Consider the following 6,324-nt stretch of genomic DNA (forward strand, 5'->3'; position numbering starts at 1 on the left):
GGCCACACGTCATGCATAAGCAATAAAGATAGAAAAACAATGCCCCAAGCATGAGAGACTTCACCCCACAGCCAAGCATTTTTTTTACGTGATCACTATGAACTTTACTTGCCCACAACAATAAGCATAGAATCAATAATTAACCGATGATGATGATTGTTCGATAAAGATTTGCATATATAACATAAGAAATAATGATGATGGTGATCAACTTTTAGAGAGAGAGAGAGAGAGAGAGAGAGAACCTGATTTTGGGGGAAGGCTGAAGCGCGTCGTTATTAAAGTGGGGACAGTCGGCAAAAGGAAAGGAAACCGCTTTCTTCAAAGACGGCCCCCACCTCCTCTTTTTTTCTTTCTTTTTTCTGATTTTGTTTTCTCCGAGAACACCAAAACAAGAAAAATCGATTCCTTGGGGGGACCAACTTCAGTAGAGCTCTGACCTTATCCCGATATCCCCTATCCATCCTTCCTTGTTTTGTCTATTTCTATGTATAGGATGATATAGCGACATGCGGTACAAGAATAAGTCGTATGCTTGTTGTTTTGCCGACTGTAAAGTTGCAATTCTTTTTTTTTCACAATGTTTTTGCTGCTGTATTAGATCAGCCTAGGGATGTAAACGGTTACTAATCGATATCTATTCAAATTAGAATTTAGAGTTCAAATTAGGATTTCGATTCGGATATCAATCAAATCTGAATATCGGTAGGATTAAATAGCAAATCCAGATAGTGAAAAGCTCACACCAATTCCTGGTTTTTACATGCAAACAAAAACTGATATCCATCAAATTCAGATACTCGTCGGATTTGGTACCAAAATTTTAAAACTATATCAGCATCCGATTATAATCCGATATTATTTTTACTTACCAAATTCGACTAAATAGAATTGAATTTGGTCGAATCTCAGATAAAGCCTGATCCGATGAAGTTTTGGTCGTCCTTCATAAGATGGGCGGATGAGGCAAGGTCTCTTGTCTTTGGTCCCACCACTTTTTTTTTTTTGACAGAGAAAGCTGGGGTTAGGTAGACCCCCAACAATTATACAACTATATCATTGAGATTCGAACTTGCAATGCGACGACACAAGGTGATGTGCACTAACTGCTCCTGCCAAACAAGTGGAGCCCCCCGTTGGTCCACTATTTTTTTTAAAAGGCAATATGGGGAATGACTCGGTGAGTTTTGAGCTTGAGACTCCTGGTTTATGATCGTGGCACCCAATCATCCAGCCATCTCATTTTGGTCAATTTGCATCACCAAAGTTGATCAACTATGATAGTAACTTTTGGTAGTCTTGATGAGCCTGCTACATTTCCCAGTAGTCTCTATGGTCTGGCTTTAGATTGAATTAAAAAAGAAAATAAAGAAGTATAATATAAAGAGTAGTTGCCCAAGATTGACTCATGGGATGATACTGGTTGCTTGCTCAATAAATATACCCTCACTAAGCTTTACTATCTATGAGAGGGATGCCATTAAAAGATCCATGTTCCTAGGCAGGTTTCTTGTCATTAAAAAAGAAATACCAACTCTGCTTGTCTGGCTTGTGTTGAGATGTTGCAAGTTTGAATCTCAATGATATGGTTGTATAACTGATAGGGTCTGCCTAACCTCAGCTTTTTCTGTCAAACAAAAAAAAAAAACTTGAGGCAGGTTTCTCGTCATTTAAAAAAAAAATAGTGATCTACAATACCCCAAAATTCAAGTTCATTTGATAATTCTGCCAGTTTTTCAACAGGTTAATCTTGAATTGTAGAAATTAAAAAGCTTAGAAAGATTATTTTAAAAAAAAAAAAAACTTGCATAAACTTGAGTGGCAGCAAGCAATAGACTTGCCTTTTTAAGTTCATAACTGAGCCCCAAGGGGTTTTGTGTAGTGGGATGAGGCTTAGGCTGTTAGGCGGCCTACACTCAAATCTCATGAACCCTCCTGCACAAGCCAAAACATGATGGCTCACTGAGAGCGAGGTGTAAGTCATTGGAGTTTTACTCTACCAAGACAGCGACTGTAAGTAAGGCACGACTAGGTCCATGATCCTGGGGTGGTTTATCCAAGTAGAGATAAAAAATAAAAATCAAATATCGATTTCTAGTTCTAGACGACACCATTAGTACGGCAGCACTGTTTACAACCCGTATGAAGAGGCGCTTCATATGGAAAACAAAATGCGAAGAGGGACCAACCTGGCAGCCGAGTAAAATATGCTTGCTGTAATTTTACTTTTTTTTTTGCAAGAATCATCCATCAAAAATCTATAATAAAACCTTCAAATGCACTAAACCAATCATGCTAACTATATATGTGTGGTTAAATTTAAATTTTGATAGATAAATCCATGCAAACAAGAGTTGTAGTATAGTGGTTTAGAACAACATATTTTTTATAATGCTATATATATATATACATAGAGAGAGAGAGAGTATTAATGCCAAACTGTCCCCATCATTGGACAAGAGATCGGACCAATGTCCACCGCTGATCCCGTGGCAGCAGAAAAAAATGTCTTTAGCAGCGATCACGACCGCTGCAAAAGGCCTTATAGGCATTTTGTGTTTTGCCTGTAATGCCAGCGGTCGCAACCACCACTAAAGGCCTTTTTTCAGCACAAAACAAAAAAAAGGTGCTGCTGACTGTGCACACAATCAGCGGTGTAATAAAGTTCAACATCTGTCAAACTTTCTGGGTGTTCGATGATACACCATTCTTTCTCATTCATATATGAAATATATATATGAATGAGAGAGAGAGCTATGAGTTGTCATAGACCATGCATCTTAGTAGCATGTTAATTCCAAATCTGTAAAAGTGTTCATCATTATTTTGTCCTTATTTACATTTATTTACATGAACCACCACCCACATGATCAGGGACCTAGCCGCGCTGGCCTGCTATACTTAAAGGTCGTTATCCTGGCAGGATAAAACTCCTAGAGCTTATCCTTTGTCCTCAGGGGGTAAGAAGTGACACCCATAGGATTTGAATAGACTGTTTGTCTATCGGCTTAGGCCCCATCCCAACCCCTTTGGAGCGTGTTCATCATTGTTTACTCATTAAAAATCATCCTTTAGATCAAATACATTTAACAAAAAAATGTCATTCTTATTTTGTTAAGCTTTGTGTGATAGCACACAATAATTTTTTATTACTCTAAAAAACACATTTAAACATGTAAAAATGCTTGATTTAATATATGCCTTCTACTAAGTAAACTACAAAGGACACCTCTAAAGGTTTGGATTATGAAAATAAAAGAGATGCAACTTATGTTTTTAAGGTGCTTGGCTCTGTCTAGGACATAAACTTTTTGAGAGCCTATATATATATATATATATATATATATATATATGGAGAGAGAGAGAAATGCTATGGTGTTTTGGGAGTACCTACTCTCACATACTAACATACTAGAAATCATGGTTGCAGGTTGTACAATTAAACCTTATGGATGTATTCAACATAGTTTGTTTGATAGGAATCATGCTTTAATTCATGTTTTTTGGACATAAAAATAGGAATTTTAAATTATGCAATTTTGATATAGTATGAGCCGTTGATTTTTAAAGGTCTTCAAAAACATACATGTATGCTATAATCACATGATCCAAAACTTGTTTTCTACTAAATAATGCTCTTAGATTATATCTATAAGGTCTGATCAACAAAAAAAAAAAGTAAGTAAATTGAACATTTAAAGCTTTGCACATACACTTTGAAAGAGAAGGGCCAAAGGATTAGATGCACATAAAAAAAGTGTAGGCTAGATAATTTGCGCCCGTCTTCTCATTTGACTCCCCGTTGTTTACAACTTTATGTACTTGATCTTACAGTATGGCATATTGAATTTACACGATAGGCAAGTCTTGAAAGAAACATAATAGATTTAGAACCGCATAATTGAAAAAACTAGCTTGCTGAAATTGACTAGACATCAGCATTCATTAAATATTAAAATACATGGACAGATCACAATTGGCTACCTTGATTATTCTAGTACAAATTAAAAATAAAACAATCTTTTGACTGCATATGGTGGCCCCTCTAGGTGGGCAGGGGTGGGCCCATGGGTCACATGCAAGAACAATAGGCGTCACATTTTCATCCAATAAAGGATGATCTATGAACTTTGTCATTTTAATTAAGGTACGTTTGAAAGCAAGGAAAACTCTTGTAGAAAAAAAATTGCTTATAAAAAGTTTTGATATGATATTTTTTCTAAGATAAAAAATTTTCACTGTTTTGGGTAGTATGAGAAAAATAAAATGAAAATTCTTAAAAAATGAGAGAGAGGAGGCGGGGAGGTGGCAGAGTTTTTTCGAAAGGTGGTAGTGGTGGACATGGTAAAGCTTCTGCAACACCATTTTTCGAGATGTGGGTGATGGTTAGATGGATACAACAACAACTACGCCTTCATCCCAAAACAATTGGGGTCAGAGATATGAACCAAAAAAAAAAAATCATTCTGGGTCTTCCACATGAATCCTTCTCTTCCAATCATTTATATCCAATGTCATGTCCTCGGTGAGGTTCAAAGCATTCATATCCTTTATTATCATCTCCAACCAAGTCTTCTTAGGCCTACCACGACCTCTTTTAACTAATATATTTTCTCATTTCTCCATCCTTCTAACTGGAGCATCATTAGGCCTTCGTCGAATATGTCCAAACCATCGTAAACGATTCTCTCTCATCTTATTTTCAATGGGTGCAACACCTACCTTCCTACGTATCTCCTCGTTCTGAATATTATCTTTTATTGTATTTTCACACATCCATCTAAGTATACACATCTCAACTACACTCATTTTTTGAATATGATGTCTCTTGGCAGCCCAACATTTCGTACCATATAGTAAAGCAGGCCTAATAGTCATCCTATAAAACTTTTTCTTCAACCGCAATGGCATTCTACGATCGCACAACACTCCAGTTGCACTTTTCTATTTCATCCACCCAACCTTTATCCTACGATTTACATCTCCATCAATTTCTCCATACTTTTGAATGATAGATCTCAAATATTTGAAACAATCATCCACCGGTATTTCTTACTCACCAAGCTTCACTACACTCTCATCACTACTTTGTTGCTTACTAAACCGACATTACATATATTTTGTCTTACTCTTACTCAACTTAAAATCTCTTGCTTCCAACGTCTTTTTCCATAATTCTAACTTAGCATTAACCCCAGCCCTAGACTCATCAATCAAAACAATATCATCAGCAAACAACATACACCATGATACATTTTCTTGAATTGATCTCGTAAGCTCATCCATCACTATAGCAACTAGGAAAGGGCTTAAAGCAGATTCTTGATGTAACCCAACCGTTATAGGAAAATTGGTTGTCACCCCTCCACAAGTGCATATATTGGTTATTACTCCTTCATACATATTTTTAATTATACTAATGTACTTGAGAGAAACACATTTCTTCATCATTGTCCACCAGAGAACGTCCATAGGTACTCTATCGTATGTCTTCTCCAAATCAATAAAAACCATATGCAAATCTTTGTTCCTCTCTGTATATCTCTCAATAAGTTGTCTAAGAAGGTGTATAGCTTTCATAGTTGATCTTGCAGGCATAAAACTAAATTGATTCTCCGATATCATGACAACCTTCCTCAACCTAGACTCAATCATCCTCTTCCAAAGTTTCATAGTATGACTCATGAGTTTTATACCACGATAGTTTGTGCAATCTTGTATATCACCCTTATTCTTATATAGAGGCACCAAAGTACTCTTCCTCCACTCATTAGACATCCTATTTGTCTGCCATATCTTGTTAAAAAGATTTGTCAACCATTCTAAACCTTTCTCTCCCAAGCATTTCCAAGCCTCGATAGGTATACCATCTGGGCCAACTGCCCTTCCTGATTTCATTTTCTTCAAAGCCTCTGCAATTTCTTTCTTTTTGAATCTTGCGCAAGAAGTCATGATTCATCTCATGAAAAAGAATGGAGAAGTCTCCAAGATCCTGAGCATGACTTTCATTAAATAGCTTATCAAAATAAACTTTTCATCTCTCTTTAATCTCATTTTTTACTAAAACCCTTTGCGTTTCATCTTTGATACATCTAATCATACTGAGATCCCTCGATTTCCTATCTCTCATCTTTGCAAGCCTATAAATATCCTTCTCACCCTCTTTGGTATCCAACTTGTCATAAACCTCCTTTTATACCTTATCCCTTGCGTTTTGAACTATTTTTTTAGCTTCCTTCTTTGCTATCTTATACTTCTCCAAATTCTCATTATCACGACTCTTGCTTAGATTTCTATAACACTGTCTTTTAACCTTAATAGCTA

This window comes from Nuphar pumila, chromosome 3, assembly GCF_984573655.1.
Source record: "Nuphar pumila chromosome 3, dmNupPumi1.hap1.1, whole genome shotgun sequence".
Lineage (NCBI taxonomy): Eukaryota > Viridiplantae > Streptophyta > Magnoliopsida > Nymphaeales > Nymphaeaceae > Nuphar > Nuphar pumila.